Below are 22526 nucleotides of genomic sequence, written 5' to 3'. Positions count from 1 at the left end.
GAACTTACTTTTTGGACGACCCTCGCATTAGTAGCTAGTTCCTGATGCATATCATCTACCAATTGTAATTTAGATACCCCTCCCAGTAGAGGCAAAGCATGAGCAACTCTTTAATCATAATGCTGCTAAATGAGCTTTCGATTGGTAGCTAAATCGGTAAAGTTATCGTGATTCTGGCGTGGTGGAAGATCCCGGACGGGTTGAAAAAAAATTGACTCACCAGAATCTCGTACCCTGCCCAGAACATGTATGGTGTGGCCTCTCCCTTTGTGTCCATTGACAATAGGCGGCTCGTTACGCTTTCAAATTTTGTTGTGGAGAGAAGCTTCTGAAGATCGGCGCTTCTTACGCCGTGGGTAACTTGCTCCCCCCCCCCCCCCTCCCCACCTCCGTCCCCCTCTCTCTCTCACTCCTTCTCTTTTCTTGCATGGAAACTCCCGCTGGGATATTATCAAAATTTTGTTAGAAGGGATGGAGAGTTGATCACTATTCGTCTCATTCGTTGATCATGAGTTATCGGTTTAGGCTGGGAGAGAAAGTAGAGGTGGGGCTGCGTTGTCGCAGAACACTCAGGCTGGTAAAGAAGCGAAATTTTGCGGCAGTTGGTCTACGACATCAGACAGGGATGGATGCCGATGCTCCGAGTCTGGTGTTCGATCTCGACGGGAGCAGATGTGCTGGACCTGAGTTCCGTCTTCGAGCCGAACGGACTCTGGAACTCGATGGTATCAGACTCCGATGGTCACGGATGCCGCCTTCAGACTTTAATGGCGACCTTTGGGTTTGGTAAGCGCTGCTTCGCTGGATAGGATGTAGGTCCGAATATGCGTTCATAATCCTGGAGGAATTTTTACAGAGACGCGAGAGATATTCTGATCGGTGCCAATGACGGCATCACTTTCCTTGGCCGATTCGCGAATGGAGATCAACTTAGTGAGCCGTGTCCACGCTTTTCTGCAAGACTGCTCGCGCAGTGCCAAGTGCATGCCGTTGATTTTCTCTCATGTCTCTCATGTCCTCAGGTAACATGACACTGTTTGCTGACAACGCAGCAGTAATCACAGAAAGTGAAGAGGAATTTAGTCTGGTGCCTAAAGAAATGTCTCGAATGCTAGCTCACGAGTAAAGACAAGAAAAGACAAGAAAAACAAGGTAATGGTGTGCACAACAGGCTGACATAACGGATGGCGAAATGTTATACTGGACAAGTCCATCTTTCTCTGGGATATTTTGCTGTCTTTGAAGTAGAACAGCTAAAGAATGAAGATGTAAGATAGTGCTCAGTATCAAGGAGTTCACAAGGCAGAAAGGCGTTCTAAGAAAAGAAACACCTACTACCATCCAAAAAGATAAGCCTTGAGACTAGAAAATTATCCGAGAAACTTTTATGTTTCGAACGCAGCCCTGTATGGACAATGAGAAAGAAAGAAATGAAATGGTTTCCAACTTTTGGAACGAGATTTTGACAGGAGATCAAGTAGACTTACTGAGTAAAGAATAAGACTTCCTGTAACGAGAAAAATATTATTTACTTATACATACAGGGTGACAATTACTTAATTATATGAAATAAAATCATCATAACTTCTTAACGGCTTGCATTAGGACGTTCAAACTGCACGGTTAACCACGGGACATGGTGAGAATATTGATGTGAATATGATTTTATTTAGCGACGAAGCCCACTTTCATTTGCATCGGTTCGTCAACAAGCAGAATTGGCGCATTTGGGGGACTGAGAATCCGGATTTCGCGGTCGAGAAGTCTCTTCACCCTCAACGGATGACTGTGTGGTGTGGAATGTCGAGTCACGGAGTAATTGGTGCGATGCTCGTTGATGGCACGGTGACTACCGAATGGTACGTGAAGGTTTTGGAAGATGATTTCATCACCATTATCCAAAGTGACTGATTTCGACAAGATGTGGTTCATGCAAGACGGAGATCGACCCATCGGAGCAGGAGAGCGCTTGATATTCTGGAGGAGCACTTGGGGAAAGCTTTCTGACTCTCGGGTACCCAGAGACCACCGACATTGGTCTCGATTGGCCGCCATGTTCTCCGGATATAAACACATTCGACTCCTCCTTGTGGGGCTATATTAAATATAAGGTGTACAGAAATAACCCCAGTACCATTGCTGAGCTGAAAACAGCCGTTCATGCGGTCATCGATGTTCCGATGTTCATGCAGAGTTTCACTATTCGTCTGCGCCACACATCATCGCCAATGATGGTAGGCATATCGAACATGTCATATCCGAATGTCTGTAGTGAAATTTATTTACATGTTGAGTAAAGTGTGTGCACACCATAGTTTGTAACCAATTTAAGTTTTTTTTTTTTTTCACGTTGATGTTGTGGTCTTCATTCCAGATTCTGGTTTGACGCAGCTCTCCATGCTACTCTATCCTGTGCAAGCTTCTTCATCTCCAAGTAGCTACTGCAACCTACGTTCTTCTAAATCTGCTTAGTGTATTGATCTCTTGGTGTCCCTCCACGCTGCCCTCCAATACTCAATTGGTGAACCCTCGATGTCTCAGAAAATATCCTACCAACCGATCCCTTCCTCTAGTCAAGTTGTGCCACAAGCTCCTCTTCTCCCCATTGCTATACAATACCTCCTTATTAGTTATGTGATCTACCCATCCAATCTTCAGCATTCTTCTGTAGCACCAGATTTCGAAAGCTTCTATTCTCTTCTTGTCTAAACTATTTATCGTCCACGTTTCACTTCCATACATGGCTACACTCCATACAAATACTTTCAGAAACGACTTTCTGACATTTAAATCTATACTCGATGTTAACAAATTTTTCTTCGTCAGAAACGCTTTCCTTGCCATTGCCAGTCTACATTTTATATCTTCTCTACTTCGACCATCATCAATTATTTTGCTCCCCAAATAGCAAAACTCCTTTACTACTTTAAGTGTCTCATTTCCTAATCTAATTCCCTCAGCATTACCCTACTTAATTCGACTTCATTCCATTATCCTCGTTTTGCTTTTGTTGATGTTCATCTTATACACTCCTTTCAAGACACTATCCATTCAGTTCAACTGCTCTACCAGGTCCTTTGCTGTCTCTGACAGAATTACAATGTCATCGGTGAACCTCAAAGTTTTTATTTCTTCTCCATGGATTTTAATTCCTACTCCGAACTTATCTTTTGTTTTCTTTACTGTTTGCTCAATATACAGATTGAATAACATCGGGGAGAGGCTACAACCCTGTCTCACTCCCTTCCCAACCACTGCTTCCCTTTAATATCCACCGACTCTTATAACTGTCATCTGCTTTCTGTACCAATTGTAAATAGCCTGCCGGCCGGAGTGGTCGAGCGGTTCTAGGTCGCAGGTTCGAATCCTGCCTCGGGTATGGATGTGTGTGATGTCCTTAGGTTAGTTAGGTTTACGTAGTTCTAAGTTCTAGGGGACTGATGACCTCAGAAGTTAAGTCCCATAGTGCTCAGAGCTATTTGAACCATTTTTTTGTAAATAGCCTTTCGGTCCCTGTATTTTACCCCTGCCATCTTTAGAATTTGAAAGAGAGTATTCCAATCAACATTGTCAAAAGCTTTCTCCAAGTGTACAAATGCTAGAAACGTAGGTTTGCCTTTCCTTAATCTAAGAAAGTCGTAGGGTCAGTATTGCCTCACGTGTTCAAAGATTTCTACGGAATGCAAACTGATCCCCCCCGACGTCGGCTTCTATCAGTTTTTCCATTGGTTTGTAAAGAATTCACGTTAGTACTTTGCAGCTGTGACTTATTAAACTGATAGTTCGGTAATTTTCACATCTGTCAACACGTGCTTTCTTTGGCATTGGAATTATTATATTCTTCTTGAAGTCTGAGGGTATTTCGCCTGTCTCATACATCTTTCTCACCAGATGGTAGAGTTTTGTCAGGGCTGGCTCTCCCAAGGCCATCAGTAGTTCCAATGGAATGTTGTCTACTCCCGGGCCCTTGTTTCGCCTCAGGTGTTTTTAGTGCTCTGTCGAACTCTTCACGCAGTATCATATCTCCCATTTCGTCTTCATCTACATCCTCTTCCATTTCCATAATATTGTGCTCAAGAACATCGCCCTTGTATAGACCCTCTATATACTCCTTCCACCTTTCTGCTTTCCCTTCTTTGCTTAGAATTGGGTTTCCCTCAAAGCTCTTTATATTCATGCAAGTGGTTCTCCTTTCTCCAAAGGTCTCTTTAATTTTCCTGTAGGCATATAGTTCAATAATTGTCACCATATAGATACTGCACAAACCACGGTACGGCGCGTAGCGGAGGGTATGCTATACCACTACTAGTCATTTCGTTTTATGTTCCACTCGCAAACGGAACGAGGGAGAAACGACTGTCTGTGTGCCCCCGTATTGGCACTAATTTCCGTATCCTATCTTCGAGGTCCTTACACTCTGTGTAGAATCATTCGGCAGTCAGTTTCAAATACTGGTACTCTAAATTCTCTCAATAGTGTAATAGTGAGGAACGTAATGAAACAAAGAAATAGAACGGTGGGTCACATAATATCATGTGAGCCGTGCTGAATGTCGTAATTGCAGGGATGGTACAAGGAGAGAACTTTAGCGTCAGACCTAATATGACCACAAAAGTCTGGCCGTTGATGGTGTGGAACGCAGCATTTCGCGGGAAACTACGGGCAGGAGCCCTGGACCGAATAAACAATAGTGGCAGACGCCATATTTTTAGGGCTGGCTCTTGTATAAAGTGACAATTATTTATTGGCACTGGTAGTGGTAGTTACAAAAGTGTTCGGGCACAACTTTAGTAACTGCACAGGATCCGTTTCGTAGAGATTCAATGTGAACTTGGGAATTCTTTGTGAAAGAGGTGTCCCACCCGAAGAATGACGCAACATTCGATAGGTACGCACACAGGGATATACGCGTTGCGTAAAGCAACGCAGCCAGCAGATTGCGTGGCTGCGAGCACTCGACGTCAACGTCAGCAAATAACGGGCGCGCTCCGGGCCTTATCTTCCGAGGAAACGGCGTCGGCCGGACCTGCACGGAGGACGGTGGTGTTGCGCAACTAAAGGGAGGGGGTAGGAGCGGGCGGAATTCCTCTTAGCCGTCGTCATTACTGCGACTCGTATTTTGTGAAGAATGTCGCTCCTAGTTCTGTATCAAATTAAATGTCTTAGTGCCGATTTATTTGTCGTTTTACGCAGCATTACAAAAACACAACATTGGTATACCGTATTACGTCAGGAAGTACTCCACCAATATGTGTGTGTGTGTGTGTGTGTGTGTGTGTGTGAAATCTTATGGGACTTAACTGCTAAGGTCATCAGTCCCTAAGCTTACACACTACTTGTAAGTAGGCTGTTTAGGTTCTTATATTGGTAACGCCACCGCCACGTAGCGCTCTGTATGAAAATCACTGGCTGTGCTGCGTGCAGTCTGTGGCTGGTTTGCATTGTTGTTTGCTATTGTGGTGTTGGGCAGTTGGCTGTTAACAGCGCGTAGCGTTGCGCAGTTGGAGGTGAGCCGCCGGCAGTGCTGGATGTGGGGAGAGAGATGGCGGAATTTTGAGAGCGGACGATCTGGACGTATGTCCATCAGAAAGAGTAAATTTGTAATACTGGATACCATGGACTGATATATATATATTATGACTTTTGAACACTATTAAGGTAAATACATTGTTTGTTCTCTATCAAAATCTTTCATTTGCTGACTATGCCTATCAGTGGTTAGTGCCTTCAGTAGTTTGAATCTTTCATTTAGCTCGCAGTAGTGGCTCTCGCTGTATTGCAGTAGTTCGAGTAACGAAGATTTTTGTGAGGTAAGTGATTCGTGAAAGGTATAGGTTATTGTTAGTCAGGGCCATTCTTTTGTAGGGATTACTGAAAGTCAGATTGCGTTGCGCTAGAAATATTGTGTGTCAGTTTAGTGTTGATCAGTATAGGTAAAGAGCGAAATGTCAGATTATGTTCAGTTCTGCTCAGCTGTTTGAAAATCAAATAATGTAAGAGGTTTATCAGCACAGTAATTCATTAATTTTTCTAAGGGGACCTAAATTATCCTAAGGACAAACACACACACCCATGCCCGAAGGAGGACTCGAACCTCCGCCGGGACCAGCCGCACAGTCCATGACTGCAGCGCCCTAGACCGCTTGGCTAATTCCGCGCAGCCGACCAATATGATTTAATTACAAACTATAGGACTATTTCAGAGGGCCACATTTTTACTAGCACTGACATAAACAGGAAAACGCCGAAAGCTCCATAAGACGGCAGTCCGTACATTGCAAAAAGCGGGAGGAGAAATGTACGCGCAGTTGATACACCTACATCAGTACTCGGCAGGCCATCTTCTGGTGTGTGACGGAGCGTACGTCCGGTACCACTAACTGATCCGCTCCCATATAGCGCCTCTGTAGTAGCTCTAATTCGTCGAATTTTCTCATTGCGGTCATTTCGCGAGACGTGTGTGGGAGGAGTTAATATGTTGTCCGACTCTTTCCGGAAAGTTATTAGTCGAAATTTCAACAGAAACACTCTCTGTGGTGCACAACACCTCTCTCCTACGTTGTGCCACTGGAGTCTGTTGAACATCTCGCGCCGTGACGAATCGCGCCGCTCTTCATTGGATCTTCTCTGTGACGTCAATCAGTCCCACCTGGCGAGGGTCGCAGATTGATAAACATACTCAAGAGTGGATCGAACAAGCGCTCTGTTCACCACTTCCCCTGTAGACGAGTCGTGTTTCCTTAAGGTTCTTCCTATCAATCTCAGCAGTTGCTTTTCCAACTACTTGTTTTATGTAATGATTCCACTTAACGTTGGTCTTGCTAGTTACTGCTAGATGTTTTACGGTAGATACTGTTTGGAGCAATTCGTTATCGACAGCGTAGTTATGCAGCAGAGAATTGATTTTCCTGTTTATGCGCAATATGTTACATTCAATTACGTTCAGGTTCAACCGCTGCATCAGTCCTGTGGGGGGCATTTTACAAATCTGTATCGTCTTCCGGCGCTGCTACTTTCTCATAGACACCCGTTTCATCTGCGAACAGTCTTAAAGAGAGCTTCCGACACTTCCTACTAGATCATTTGTATACACTGTAAACAGCAAAGCTCTTATCACTCTTCCTTGGCGTACACTTGAAATTACATTTACATATGTCAATTTTGTTCCGTTAAGAGCAACGTGTTGACTTCTATATGCAAGGAAGTCTTCAGTCCAGTGGGAGACCTGGTACGATACTCGCTAAGTTCGTGTTAGACGGCAATGTAGGACGGTGTCCAGTGCTTCGGCAAGTCAACCAACAAGGCATCAACCTGAGCGCCGCTGTCTGCAGCGCTATGGCTCTCTTGGAGGCGCACACTGAGCTGATTTTCGCAAGATTTCTCTTTGTGTAATCAACGTCGACTTTCGTTCTCCAAAAATTTCAAAATTCTTCTCGTTCCATAGTTGCACAACAAGCTGACGCCAACGACATAGCCCATAATTATGTGCATCTGTCCTACGACCCTTTTTGAATACGGGGATGACCTACGCCGTTTTTCAGTTGCTACACTCATGCCCATAAATAAAGGATAATGCTGATACATGGCGAAACAACGCTCTGATGGGCGGTTTGCGGGTTTAAATCACCTCGGGATATGACCATGCGGTCGTCGTACGGTGGTGCTGGCAGCAGTCCACATATGCAGAGGTGTGTTGGTGCATGTCAGAGTATGGTGGCGCGAGTAAGTGTGCAGATGTTTTCAGAAGTGCTAATGGTGACTGTCTGTTGAAAATGGCTCAAAGAACGAATATTGATAACGTTATGAGGGGTAGAATACTAGGGCGACTGGAGGCTGGTCAAACACAGCAGGTCGTAGCACGGGCCCTCCGTGTGCCACAAAGAGTGATCTCAAGATTATGGTAACGATTCCAGCAGACAGGAAACGTGCCCAGGCGCTACAGTACGGGACGTCCACAGTGGACAACACCACAAGAAGACCGATATCTCACCATCAGTGCCCGCAGACGGCCACGGAGTACTGCAGGTAGCCTTGCTCGGGACCTTACCGCAGCCACTGGAACAATTCTGTCCAGACACACAGTCTACAGATGACTGAACAGACGTGGTTTATTCTGCAAGGTGCATTCCACTGAACCCTGGTCACAGGAGAGCCCGTAAAGCCTGGTGTCAAGAACACAGTACATGGTCATTGGAACAATGGTCCCAGGTTATGTTCACGGACGAGTCCAGGTATAGTCTGAACAGTGATTCTCGCCGGGTTTTCATCTGGCGTGAACCAGGAACCAGATACCAACCCCTTAATGTCCTTGAAAGGGACCTGTATGGAGGTCGTGGTTTGACAGTGTGGGGTGGGATTATGATTGGTGCACGTAGACTCCTGCATGTCTTTGACAGAGAAGCTGTAACAGGTCAGGTGTATCGGGACGTCATTTTGCACCAATATGTCCGCTTTTTCGCGGGTGCATTGATTCCCACCTTCTTCCTGATGGATGATAACGCACGGCCCCACCGAGCTGCCATCGTGGAGGAGTACCTAGAAACAGAAGATATCAGGGGAATGGAGTGGCCTGCCTGTTCTCCAGACCTAAACCCCATCGGGCACGTCTGGGATGCTCTCGGTGGACGTATCACTGCACGTCTTCGAACCCCTGCGACACTTCAGGAGCTCCGACAGGCACTGGTGCAAGAATGGGAGGCTGTACCCCAGCGGCTGCTCGACCACCTGATCCAGAGTATGGCAACCCATAGTGCGGCCTGTGTACGTGGGCATGGTGATCACATTCCATATTGAGGTCGGGGTACGTGCGCAGGAAACAGTGGCGTTTTGTAGTACATGTGTTTCGGGACGGTTTTGTCAACTTATCACCAATACCGTGGGATTACAGATCTGTGTCGTGTGTGTTCCCTATGTGCCTATGCTATTAGCTCCAGTTTTGTGTAGTGCCACGTTGTGTGGACCCACATTCTGCAATTATCCTTAATTTATGAGCACGAGTGTTGATACCATTCAAAAAAATGGCTCTGAGCACTACGGGACTTAACATCAGTGGTCATCAGTCCCCTAGAACTTAGAACTACTTAAACCTAACTAACCTAAGGACATCACACACATCCATGCCCGAGGCAGGATTCGAACCTACGACCGTAGCAGTCGCACGGTTCCGGACTGCGCGCGTAGAACCGCTAGACCACCGCGGCCGGCTGATACCCTTCGTTGCTCCAGCGAACTACGACAGGATGTCGCTTGAAGTTCTTTCGCATAATGTTCGTAGAATCTTATAGTTATCTGGTCCTGATGCCTTTGCATTACGAAGCGATTACAGTTGTTTTTCTGTTCCTTCTGATGGATGAACGAAAGCGTTCATTCTTTCCTATAGCAGCTGCGAGGTTAGGAAGTTTGTAACGTCAGAAGGATGAAGTAAAATGCCTGGAGACCCACAGAGGATCGACGATTCGTAGAGAGACTGGCAGTTGACCCTGAGCGTGAGTAAATGTAGTATATTAAGGGTAAATAGCTGAAGAGATCCTGTACCGTAACTTGCTTGCAGATTAAAACTGTGTGGCGGACCGAGACCCGAACCCATAAAGCTGTGAGGATGGGTCGTGAGTCTCGCTCGGGTAGCTCAGTTTGTAGAGCACTTATGCGTGAAAGTAAAAGGTGTCGGTTTCGATTCCCAGTCCGGCACATACTTTTAATCTGCCAGGAAATATGATATCCTCACACACTCCGCTGCAGAGCTGAAGTTCACCCTGGATCCACTACTGTTCGGTTTCACTGTTGGCGACAACTCCTCAGAAAAAATTAGAGCCGTAAAATACCTAGGCATAACCGCCCAGAGCGGCCTAAACTGGAATGGCCATATAACATGTGCAGTAGGAGAAGGAGATGCCAGGCACTGACTCTGAGAATCTTGGGGACATGTAACACCTCCACGAAAGAAGTGGCTTACACATTCCGGAACCCAGTTTTCAGTGTCATTCAAGTCTTGTTTTCCCTCCCGCCCTTTCTCTCTCTCTACCTATCTATCTGTCTGTCTATCTCACTTTTCCCTGCAATATCTCTTCCGCTTAGTTTATGTTGTACACAATTCCTTTGTAATATACACGGTGTACCCCACAGGTAGAAGGGTACGAAAATATGGATCCGTGGACGACAGTGCACGATAACAGTATGTTACAAAAAATTGCGCGCGGAAATGCAGTTTTTCAGGGGCTATATCTCGGCTTCTGTCGATCACATAGATAAGGGGTCAAGTGTTTTGAATAGTCCTTCCCCTAGCGACCGTGTGTATACCTGTCGGAAGAACAGCTGTACTGTACCTATCTTACAGTATAGGGTCAAAATTTAGATTTGTATAACAAACATCCTCCAGCGCAGACAAATTGTCTGATTGGTTGTTTCTTTTGTATTAGCTGCGGCCTATGGTAGACCTTATAAAAGGACCATTTGTTCATCTCGAAAAAGCATGATTTTTAGGTACAAAAAGCGCTAGTCGTGGGGATGGCCACTGCTCGAATTTCTATTCGTGTCGAATCTTAGAAATTTTTACCACATGTTCTTAAGATGATATTCTCGTGGAACCTAGAAACTCTTACGATATCATTATCCGTTACCGAGATCAAGAGGTTGAAAGTTACCGTATTTATGAAGAAGGCCGCAGAAACCACGTTTAAGGCATTTTCATGATTTCGAACATCTGTATCAGTAACCAAGATACACCCGAAAAACCATAATTTTTGGGTATCGAAAGTCCCAATTTCGGGAATGGCCATTTCTGTTTTTCGCAAATCGTTGAAATTTTTCCCTTATATTTCTAAGATAATGTTCTCGAGGAACCCTTAAACTTTTTTCGATACCATTATCCGATACCGAGAACCAGAGGTTCAAAGTTACCGTACTTTTGGACGTAATATTCGGCCTGACACGTAAATGTGGTTTTAACTGACGTAGTGAACCAGAGTTGTACGGTCATCGCAAAGGTTCTGAGGTCACCAAACTATGTTTTTGGTCAGCATTTTTTCACCAATAAAATTTTATCATGGGCTATCTATGTATAATGGACATTTCCCTCCTACACGAATAGGTCCAAAGTGGTGATGCAGGAGCCGGCCACAGTGGCCGAGCGGTTCTAGGCGCTTCAGTCTGGAAACGCGCTACCGTTACGGTCGCAGGTTCGAATCCTGCCTCGGACATAAATGTGTGTGATGTCCTTAGGTTAGTTAGGTTAAAGTAGTTCCAAGTTCAAGGGGACTGATGACCTCAGATTTTAAGTCCGATACTGCTCAGAGCCATTTGAACCATTTTTTTTTTGTGGTGCAGGGGCAAAAAATAGGCTAAGAAGGCTCTTAACGTGCCTAAAAAGAAATTAAAATGACTGCAAAAATTATATGAAACTGAAAATAATGCAAATCCAGTAAGATAACATTATTTTAAGAATATTTTTACTCTTTCAAAATAAAGACCATAAGCTGGGCGTTTTTAGCGATTTGCAGTCGTTGAGGGAAGTATCCAGAAAAAATGTAAAGCATAGTATTTTGGCCGGCCGGAGTGGCCGAGCGGTTCTAGCCACTACAGTCTGGAACCGCCCGACCGCTACGGTCGCAGGTTCGAATCCTGCCTCGGACATGGATGTGTGTGCTGTCCTTATGTTGGTTAGGTTTAAGTAGTTCGAAGTTCTAGGGGACAGATGACCAAAGAAGTTAAATCCCATAGTGCTCAGAGCCATTTGAACCATTTGAACAGTCTTTTGTGTTAATCTTACATTATGCGTACTTATTTGTTGTTTATTGTCTCAAAGTATATAGATGTGTCGGTATATAAATAAACTATCACAGTTTAATGACCCATAGAATTCTTTATATACAAGCAACACACTTTGCTACAGCAGAGAAAAGAAGGGAACCATCGGAAAATGCCTCTGTCGGAGCACAAACAGGCGAATATTGTCCTCTTTAGAAGACAGTGACAGAAAAGTGGGAAACAACTGCCTCATTCCGCCTTCCTCGCCAAATATTTTGCGATGCGAACACATTCGCTCCTTTTTGTAGGAGAGTGGCAGAGAGAGAGTGACGGTGGAAGAGACAGCAGACAGTGATGGGGTGGGAGAGAGAAAATGGCAGTGAAAGAGATGGACAGATGGATGAAGACAATAGCAGTAGGAGTCAAGGAGAGAGGGGGTATTAATTGTCTGTGAGAGACTGTGGCAGTAAAAGAGAAATAGCGATGGATTGGGATAGAAGGAGTTTGAGCAAAAGAGAGAGGTGACAGTGTGAATGAAGAATAGAAATAAGTGGAGACCATTCATACACGTGGGTTTCTGGACCCTTCCAGACCGGCGAAGTTTAGCACAAGAAAGGACTCATTTTGGAACGAAAAATTTTAAACACGTTGGTATAGGGGGAAAATGAATTGGACCCCAGAATTTCTCAACTGCTGAGGAATGGCGAAGACAGTGTCAGCGGGAAAGAGAGGCACAAGGAGGCAGTGTAAGTGAGACAAGGGGCGATGGCAGTGGGAAGTATGTAAATCAATGTGGGAAATAGAAGACAGTGGGAGAGAGACACGCGCAGACGGTGGCAGTGAGACCGAGGCGCTGCGTTTGAGGGCTTCGCTGGAGAGGTGGTCAAAAGGATTTAGAATGTTCCGGGTTAAAAGAGGGAGAATACGTTCGCATGGCAAAATTTTTGATGAGGATTGAGAAGTGAGGCAATTGGTTCCACACTTCTCTGCCAGTCTTTTAAATTTATTTAATTATTTTTTAGTTACACGTCAAGTTTCGTAGGACCAAATTGAGGAGCAAATCTCCAAGGTCATGGAATATGTTAGTACACGAAATTACAGCATAAATGTTGTAACAGATGAAAATAAAATGTTTGTGAGCCCGAAAAAAGTCAGTCCATAAGTTTCAGTAAACGCAATCAACAATACAACAAGAATCAGCTTAACTTTTCAAGGGACTCCTCGAGCAGTAACATATTCGCCTTTTTTGTGCACCGACAGGAGCATTTTTCAGCTGTCAGCGAAAATGTTAGAATAAACTTGGAGCCTTTTTAAGAGACATTCTTCACTCCTTCCGATCTTATCATGTAAGTGTAGAAAAGTTCTGGAATGTTTTCAAAGAGATAGTATCAACAGCAATTGAGAGAGATATACCACATAAATTAATAAGTGGTGGTACTGAGCCCCCATGGTACACAACACACGTCATCTCGTTGTTGCAGAAGCAACGAAAAAAGCATGCCAAATTTAAATCCCCAAGATTGGCAAAGGTTTACAGAAGTTCGAAGTATGGCGCGTACTTCAATGTGAGATGCTTTTAATAATTAACACAACGAAATTCTGTCTCGAAATCTGGCAGAAAACCCAAACAGATTCTGGTCATACATAAACCACACCAGTGGCAAGACGCAATCAATACCTTCACTGCGAGATAACAACGGCGAAGTCACTGATGACAGTGTCACTAAAGCAGAGTCATTAAACACGGTTTTCCGAAACTACTTCACCAAAGAAGACGAAGTAAATATTCCTGAATTCCAATCAAGAACAACTGCCAAGATGAGAAACATAGAAGAAGATATCCTCGGTGTAACAAAGCAGCTTAAATCACTTAATAAAGGCAAGGCATGCGGTCCAGATTGTATACCAGTCAGGTTCCTCTCAGAGTATGCTGATAAAATAGCTCCATATTTAGCGATTATATACACCCACTCGCTCACAGAAAGATACGTACCTAAAGACTAGAAAATTGCTCAGATCGCACCAATACCCAAAAAGGGAAGTAGGAGTAATCCGCTGAATTACAGGCCTGTATCACTAACGTCGATTTGTAGTAGGGTTTTAGAACATAATACTGTATTCGAACATTATGAAGTACCTCGAAGAAAACGATTTATTGACATATAGTCAGCACGGATTCAGAAAATATCGTTCTTGTGAAACACAACTAGCTCTTTATACTCATGAAGTAATAAGTGCTATCGACAGGGGATGTCAAATTGTTTTCATATTTTTATATTTCCAGAAGGCTTTCGACACCGTTCCTCACAAGCGTCTTCTAAGCAAACTGCGTGCCTACGCAGTATCGCCTCAGTTGTGCGACTGGATTCGTGATTTCCTGCTAAAAAGATCGCAGTTCGTAGTAATAGACGAATAATATCCGGCGTTCTCCAAGGAAGTGTTATAGGCCCTCTATTGTCCGTGATCTATATTAACGACATAGGAGACAATCTGAGTAGCCGTCTTAGATTGTTTGTAGATGATACTGTCATTTACCGTCTTGTAAAGTCATCAGATGACGTAAACGAATTGGAAAATGATTTAGATAAGATATGTGTATGGTGCGAAAAGTGGTAAGTGACCTTGAATAAAGAAAAGTATGAAGTTATTCGGATGAGTACTAAAAGAAATCAGCTAAATTTAGATTAAGCTATAAGTCACACAAATCTGAGGGCTGTAAATTCAACTAAATACTTAAGGATTACAATTACAATTACCCTAAATTGGAACTCTCACATAGATAATGTTGTGGGTAGAACCAACCAAAGATGCGATTCATTGGCAGAACACTTAGAAGGTGCAACAGGTCTACCAAAGAGACTGTTTACACCACGCTTGTCCGCCCTATTCTGGAGTACTGCTGTGCGGTGTGGGATCCGCACCAGGTGGGAGTGACAGATGACAAAAAAAATGGTTCAAATGGCTCTGAGCACTATGGGACTTAACATCTATGGTCATCAGTCCCCTAGAACTTAGAACTACTTAAACCTAACTAACCTAAGGACAGCACACAACACCCAGCCATCACGAAGCAGAGAAAATCCCTGACCCCGCCGGGAATCGAACCCGGGAACCCGGGCGTGGGAAGCGAGAACGCTACCGCACGACCACGAGCTGCGGGCGACAGATGACATCAAAAAAGTATAAAGAAGGGTAGCTCGTTTTGTATTATCGCGAAATAGGGGAGATAGTGTCACAGACAAGATACGTGAATTGTGGTGGCAATCATTAAAACAAAGGCGTTTTTCATTGCGACGGGATCTTCTCATGAAATTTCAGTCACCAGTTTTCTACTCCGATTGCGAGAATATTCTGTTGGCACCCACCTACATAGGGAGAAATGATCATCACGATAAAATAGAAGAAATCACGGCTCGCACGAAAAAATTTAAGTGCTCGTTTTTCGCGCGTGCCGTTCGAGAGTGGAACGGAAGAGAGACAGCATGAAGGTGATTCATTGAACCCTCTGCCAGGCACTTTATTGTGAATAGCCATCACGTAGATGTAGACGTAGATGTAGCAATTGCTATGTGTTCTTACGAGCCGCCACTGATTTCAGTATCGAATATCCTCCTAGTTGGTACAAATGCATTTCAAACAGTGGCGGCTCGTCGTTAAAATTACCGGGGGTGCCGCTCCAGAAAAATCTTAGCCTTTGTTTTAAAACTGTTTAAAGGAAAACAAACATGTGTAGAAAAAAACTTATTCAGATAGTTGATAAACTCCTAAAAGAACAAACAAAATACTGTTATCTTGCTTTGAACTAAGTTTGATATATTCATTTAAAAAGGAAATCCATTCCTCTCGTTTCAGTTTTCGCAAAAACGCCAATAATTTTCTCCTTGATCTCTGGTGGAGATGTGAGGAAATTTTTCGCCACTGAAAGCAATGAAAGTTCATTTAGTCTTTCCGAATTCATGGTGCTTTTTAGAACAGTGTTTATTCTTCTTAGTGCTGAAAAGCAGCGTTCTTCCTCTGATGTAGTGATGAGAACTGTCAAGTAGATTTTAGCCAGTTTCGTAATTTCACGAGGAACATTGTCACTATTTTTTCCATGATAAGTTTCACTAGCCTAGTTAGTTTGCGGTATTCATGTATATCATACCTACAATATGCTTTTATTTCAGTTTTGAGCTCTTCTTCGCCAGTCATGAAATTTGCTTTCTCGATCAGTAGTATCACCTGTGTATTATGTTCATTCTCAAAACTGTCGAAGCATTTCTCGTTGAACAATTTAACAGCTATTACGTGGTTAGGCGAAGAATATTTGTCCATTATATCAACGCCTATAGAATCACACGCTTCCTCTGCCTCTACGATGAGTGTCTTTGTAGGATTGTCACATTACATTGAGTTTCTGAATTCTAAAGTAGTACTTTTGAATAGTGTTACATATCAATTAACTTTAAACACACTAATTTGTAGATATTGCGTTTGGTTCTAAATTATTTCAAACTCAGATATAATCTTATGAAAAGTTGTAACCCAAACTTGAAATTATTATCATTGTGGGTATTTTACAATTCCTGTTGCTTCTGGCGCTGTTTGATGTGCATTGTTCACTGAATTTCAGCAATGTTGTTTTTTAACGCTTTTGAGTCCCCATAATATAAAAAATTAATTTTAAAATGTTCACAAAATTAGGCTTTATTGTCGCACTAAGTAACTAATATAAGAAGAAATTAGCAAACAGTAAGCAATCAGTTGTTTTAAGGAGGTGGTTTCACTTCGGAATCAGTGGCACAAACCCTTCTCAATCGCCCATCATTTCATGAGATACGTTTGAAAGCATTTTCACATCCTAGACAATCCTGCGTCACGAAACTTCCATGAACACATATGTCTAAACATATTATAGTCCTAACTATCAAGCAAAACGGGTCTAAAATTTAATAAATTTATATAAAAGGTACACCGTGCCTTACGGTTTCATTTAGAAACCGCTCAAAAAAGTAGTAATGCAAGCCGAAATTTAGTTTATAATACCTTTCGATATACCTACTTTCACTGTCAATGATCTCCTCAGTGTCACCAGTATAAAAAGAAACATGTCACTATGTTCGACAATCACATGGCACAATCTCCGCGCCGGTTCTTGCTTTGAACGCTGTGAGTGATACAATGCATTACATTCATAGAAGTACCACAGTCTACCAGTAGATGTCTGTGTCTTGCAATAACATCGGTGGTTTCGTGCGAAAGGCGTTGGTACTTCAAAACAAAATTAACAAAGTTGTGGTCTCAAGCAGAAAACTCTTACACTCTCAGGATTAAAGGTTACGAATGTTGATGAAGTCTGTGGCCCGTTCGCTGAAGTCCCACGTGGCAGCCTGCAGAAGATGGACGTGGGATGCTGACATTCGTGTGCTTCTTGAGAACGAACTGACGATGCGGTAATTTTGATAAGAACTTCGGAATATCCAGGAAGTTAGAGAAAAATATTCTTGTGTTTCGTGTAATATTTACCGTATTTCTCATTATTAAATTAAGTTGATGTAAGTAACGTCAAAGAATGAAATGTGCCTTACTGTAAACTGCTTTTATTTTTGCTTGAAGTCTTGCTTTTCTTTCTTTCTTTTTTTTTTTTTTTTATTTCATGACAATTGCTCCATCAAATGTGTCAGCTATCAGTTTTAATCCACTTCATTGAAGAATTATGTACTTTTATTCTAAAATGAGTATCGATATGGTATCTGCAGTTTGATTTTTCTGGAATAACGAACCTCCAAAGCGCTCAAATATTTCACCATTCAGGACAAGAATCGATGGATTGTGTTCCGAAACACCTGCGTGTGATCAGCCATGGCAGCTAAGAGGGAAGCTTTTCTAATTTCAGTCCCTATCTCCTTTGTGGAAGGAGTCCACTATCTCATTCTGAATGGTCTTGGAACACATTTGGAGGTTTCTAAGTGATTGTTCAAATCTAAAACAAATTTAGATCCAAAAAATACTAATTCGATAAATTACCCAGCGTTTACTGAATCTTCATTTTCATTATGTCCACATAAGGGGGTTTCAAAGTTCCCAAAAAGACAATTTATTATATTATTTTGCAAAAAAAATAAATCACAGTTCTTTTTAACTTATATGTATCATCACTGATCATTGGAAGCCTGTTTACCTCATTAAATTTCTCCTTAAAACTGACGGTTCCAAAAAGTGACAGTAAAACTATGTTATCAACGTGCTTCTCTGGTTTCTTATGCTTTTGCTTTCGTTTTGTTTATATTTCTGAAACTATCTTTTGTCCACGTTACATCTCCTCCAGAGAGCAAAAACGGAAAGCAAAGAAATGCATTTTTTACTTCATGGCCACAAAGTAAGTCGTTTCCGTTTGAACCATTCAGAATTAAAGCTACGAATATATTTCGTGTTCTTGTTGCCTATGCCTGACTGAGGCATATTAGTTACCGATCGACCTATCTTCTTAAATGCAACTTTCTCACGACGAGACAGCTGTGAAAACTCAAGCTGTTAAAATTCTCCCAGACTCACAGAACTTACGAGTTGCGACAATAAAGAAATGAGACTAATTTTCTTTGCAAGATGTGGCAACCGTGCAGGCTTGCATAGGCACAATATCTTTGACCTCGGTCCATAAGCTGCTTCTAGTCCAAGCGGCACAACGACGAAACTGCTCAGTCGTGAGCTGTGCTCTAAAAAGTTAACACGTGTTTGTGTCTCTCGTCACGGAAATGGAACCGCATAATATTGCACAACGGTATGCCATTTCTTTTTGCTTTAAATTGGGTGAAAACGCGACGACAACTTACGGTAAGCTTCAGAGGGCTTTTAGAGTGGAGGTTATGTCAAGAGCTCAAGTTTTTCGTTGGCGTAAAATGTTTAGTGAAGGCAGAACGAATGTTAAAGATGAAAACCGCAGTGGACGACCATCAGCCTCACAGATGGATGTCAACTTTGGCAGGGTGCGTGAACTCATACGATCCGATCGAAGATTATTCGTGAAAATGATTGCAGAAGAACTGAACATCAATTGAGAAACGGTTCGCCTAATATTAACCGAAGATCTTTGTATGAGCAAGATTTGTGCAAAAATAGTCCCCAAAAGTCTCACACCACAACAGCGAGGAACACGGAAAAATGTGGCAGCCGATCTGTAAGAGCAAACGGAAATCAATCTACAATTGTTGAGCCGTGTTATCATTGGTGATGGAAGTTGGTTTCTTCAGTACGATGCAGAGACAAAAGTTCGCAATGGTGCTCAGAGGAATCACGCAGACCAAAAAAAGCTCGCATGTCAAAGTCAAAAGTGAAATGCATGCTTGTGTGCTTCTTTGATTGAATTGTTCATAAAGAGTGGGTGCCTCCTGGACAAATAGTTAAGAGTTGTTCGTGTCTGTGCCAACATTGCTGATAATTGGATTCTGCATCACGATAATGCACCATCCCATACTGCTCTGTCAGTAAAGCAATTTTTAACCTCAAAACAAATTTCGGTACTAACACAGCCACCTTATTCACCAGATATCGCTCCGTGCGACTTTTTTCTATTTCCAAGAATCAAAACGGCGGTAAAGTGACAACATTTTCAAACAACACAAGATGTCCAAAAAGCTGTGACGAGCGTCTTGGAGGATATTACAGAACATGAGTTCCAGAAATGTTACCATCAATGGCAGAAGTGCAATCATGAAGGGAACTACTTTGAAGGAGACAACACTAAACTTGACTAAAACGGTAAGCAACATTTTTTTTTTTCACTTCAGTCTCATTACTTTATTGCCACACCTCGTATTTCTTAGGGATGCAAGGGCCTAGTTGAAGTTTTCTGTAAAATAAAAAAAAGGAAAACATTTAATCAGCACAATAGGCGGAAGCAGAATGGTAATCTGATTCCACACTGTGTATCATTCGAGGAAATGCTACACGGTTGACCACAACACGCGCGGAATAAATAGAAAAGATCACCCTTCACTGGTCGGCGCACAACAGCCAACCACGACGGCGCTGGGACTGTGTTGCAAACTGCCTCCTACAAAGATGTGTGTATTTTTCTATATCCTGGGTTATGGCTACTGACATGGAGGATTACGTGTTGCACAACTACAAAGAAAAAAGCACTAAAACAAAAAAATAGAAAAGAATGCACCACGAAGGAATTATCCGAATGGGATGGAAATCGATAGATAGGATGAGGCACAAGTACAGATAAATAAATGATTAGAGTTTCCGGCAGATTTGATGATTTATTCAAGTGCAATAGCTTCACAAACTGAGCAGGACAATACCACGTTAGTCCAATTCTGGCCCTTATGCAAATAGATACTCTGTTTGGCAGTGATTGACAGATTTGGTGTATGTCCTCCTGAAGGATATCGTGCCAAATTCTGTCCGATTAGCGTGACAGATCGTCAAAATCCTTAGCTGGTAGGCGTGACCTGGCTGTAATTCTCCTAACGTCCTCAACTGGGGAGAGATATGGCGACCTGCCTGGCCAGGGTAGGGTTTGGCGAGCACGGAGACAAGCAGAAGAAACTCTCGCCGTGTGCAGGCGGGCGTTACCTTGCTGAAGTGTAAGCTCAGGCTGGCGTGGCATGGAGGGCGTGACAGAACGGGGCGTGTAATATCGCCGAGCTACCGCTGTGCTGTGTGCGTGCCGTGGATGACAGAAAGGTGTAAAAGTGGCAGGTCAGACCGTCGGTCCTGGTTGTCTGGCCATCCGGCGGGGACGGTCAGGTTCGTATCCCACCGTTGCCTGGAGTGTCTGCAGACATGTCTTCGGTTTGGAACCTCATTGCCTGGAGTAGAATTATCTCCAGTGATGAGTCCCACTTCGAACTGAGCCGCAATGACGAGCGAAGACGCGTCTCGAGGCGCCGCGAAGGCACGTTAGTGGCATCGTAATCTCTGCTCACCCCGTGTAAAATGCTGAGCGATAAGTAGAGCACATTTCATAATATGTTCAGCAAGATTTGGCAGAAATAACAAAACCGGTTGCCTTTTGCATAACCTCATCAGTCAAAGAGATGAGTATACGTTTCAGGACACACTTTGTGTTGCTGGACTTGGGGATGAAATGCCAGTAGACATCTCTATTTCGAAAGGCTAGTTAATGCGGGGTTGCCGCGCGGTCTGCGGCGCCTTGCCTGGGTTGTCTGCTAGCGTAGTGAGAGGTGTTTGCTACTGCAAGGGAGGTCTGGTTTGTTTTCGGTTCTAATCTAGATGGAGGCAGATAGACTATCAGTAAAGCAATTGTAAGGAATTTTCGCGTCCCCAAAACGTTTTACTGCTACCTTTATTATCTACCGGCGCCCTGTCGATGTAAATATGAAACTCTTGTAGAATTTCATACTTTTTACTGCCTACTTTTTCCGCCTCTGTCAATAAATGAATTGACTTAAGTGTGGCACTAAACGATTTTTAACTGAATTTCGCTATGAATCTTCACGCGTTGCTAAATTTGCACACTTTCATCGTAGGTCAGCAACGGTAGTCCAGTATGACTGGTCTGAACGTTGACACTGACCTTTTTGCGGCCGAATGCGCATAATATTTTGCTAATAGCACCAGCAAATTGAGAATCACTGAAAAACCCGTTGTTAACTGTGTGATTCGTTCCAATACAATAATGAGAAACATCATATTCGTGGCAAAAGAATTATTGTAACTTGCGTATTATGAGAGTAGGCTATTTGAAGGCAGCGACACACTGAAGATCCGAATGGGCAGATCTGTGTTCCAATCACACTCGTGCTGCTTTTTTTCATTTTTTTTTCAGAAAATTGTGAAATGTCCAGGAGGTCATTGACGTATCCGTTCGCTGTATTCAGATTTATTTCTGTATCGTGGTGTAACTTCCGTTTGCAACAGCGAGGTGTAAGGAAGGGGTCCCGAGACGTACATACCTCCTATTTGCTCTACATAAGTGCCACATGTTATGACTTTTGTGTTCCGTTTTGGAACTTTTGACTGTGAATGCCTTTTGTTGTAACATAGTTCACACACGTTTATTTGTTGTTTCCTTTTCTGTGAGAGGTCTGTGAGGCATCTCACCTGCTCTCACTATTCATCAGATTTACTTGCGACGATAATATTTTCTAACAACATGGATGATTCCAGAATGAGATTTTCACTCTGCAACGGAGTGTGCGGTGATATGAAACTTCCTGGCACATTAAAACTGTGTGCCCGACCAAGACTCGAACTCGGGACCTTTGCCTTTCGAGGGCAAGTGCTCTGCCAACTGAGCTACCGAAGCACGACTCAGGCCCCGTACCCACAGCTTTACTTCTGCCAGTACCTCGTCTCCTACCTTCCAAACTTTACAGAAGCTCTCCTGCGAACCATGCAGAACTAGCACTCCTGAAAGAAAGGATATTGCGGAGACATGGCTTAGCCACAGCCTGGGGGATGTTTCCAGAATGAGATTTTCACTGTGCAGCGGAGTGTGCGCTGATATGAAACTTCCTGGCAGATTAAAACTGTGTGCCCGACCGAGACTCGAACTCGGGACCTTTGCCTTTCGCGGGCAAGCGCTCTACCAACTGAGCTACCGAAGCACGTCTCACGCCCGGTACCCGGAGAGCTTCTGTAAAGTTTGGAAGGTAGGAGACGAGGTACTGGGAGAAGTAAAGCTGTGGGTACCGGGCGTGAGTCGTGCTTCGGTAGCTCAGTTGGTAGAGCACTTGCCCGCGGAAGGCAAAGGTCCCGAGTTCGAGTCTCGATCGGGCACACAGTGTTAATCTGCCAGGAAGTTTCAACATGGATGATATTGTGTAACCAAA

The 22526-nt window shown here is 43.4% G+C and overlaps 1 non-coding gene across 1 annotated transcript; it reads right to left on the bottom strand.

The window, feature by feature from the left end:
• Window positions 1-22227: 22227 nt before the first annotated feature.
• Trnas-cga (transfer RNA serine (anticodon CGA)) lies at window positions 22228-22302 on the bottom strand. Its single transcript has one exon. It is a non-coding gene; the product is annotated as a tRNA-Ser (tRNA).
• Window positions 22303-22526: the final 224 nt, after the last annotated feature.

Source organism: Schistocerca serialis, chromosome 10 (assembly GCF_023864345.2).
Source record: "Schistocerca serialis cubense isolate TAMUIC-IGC-003099 chromosome 10, iqSchSeri2.2, whole genome shotgun sequence".
Lineage (NCBI taxonomy): Eukaryota > Metazoa > Arthropoda > Insecta > Orthoptera > Acrididae > Schistocerca > Schistocerca serialis.
Note: the sequence above shows the minus strand (reverse complement) of the source record. Positions and strands in the feature narration are given on the sequence as shown.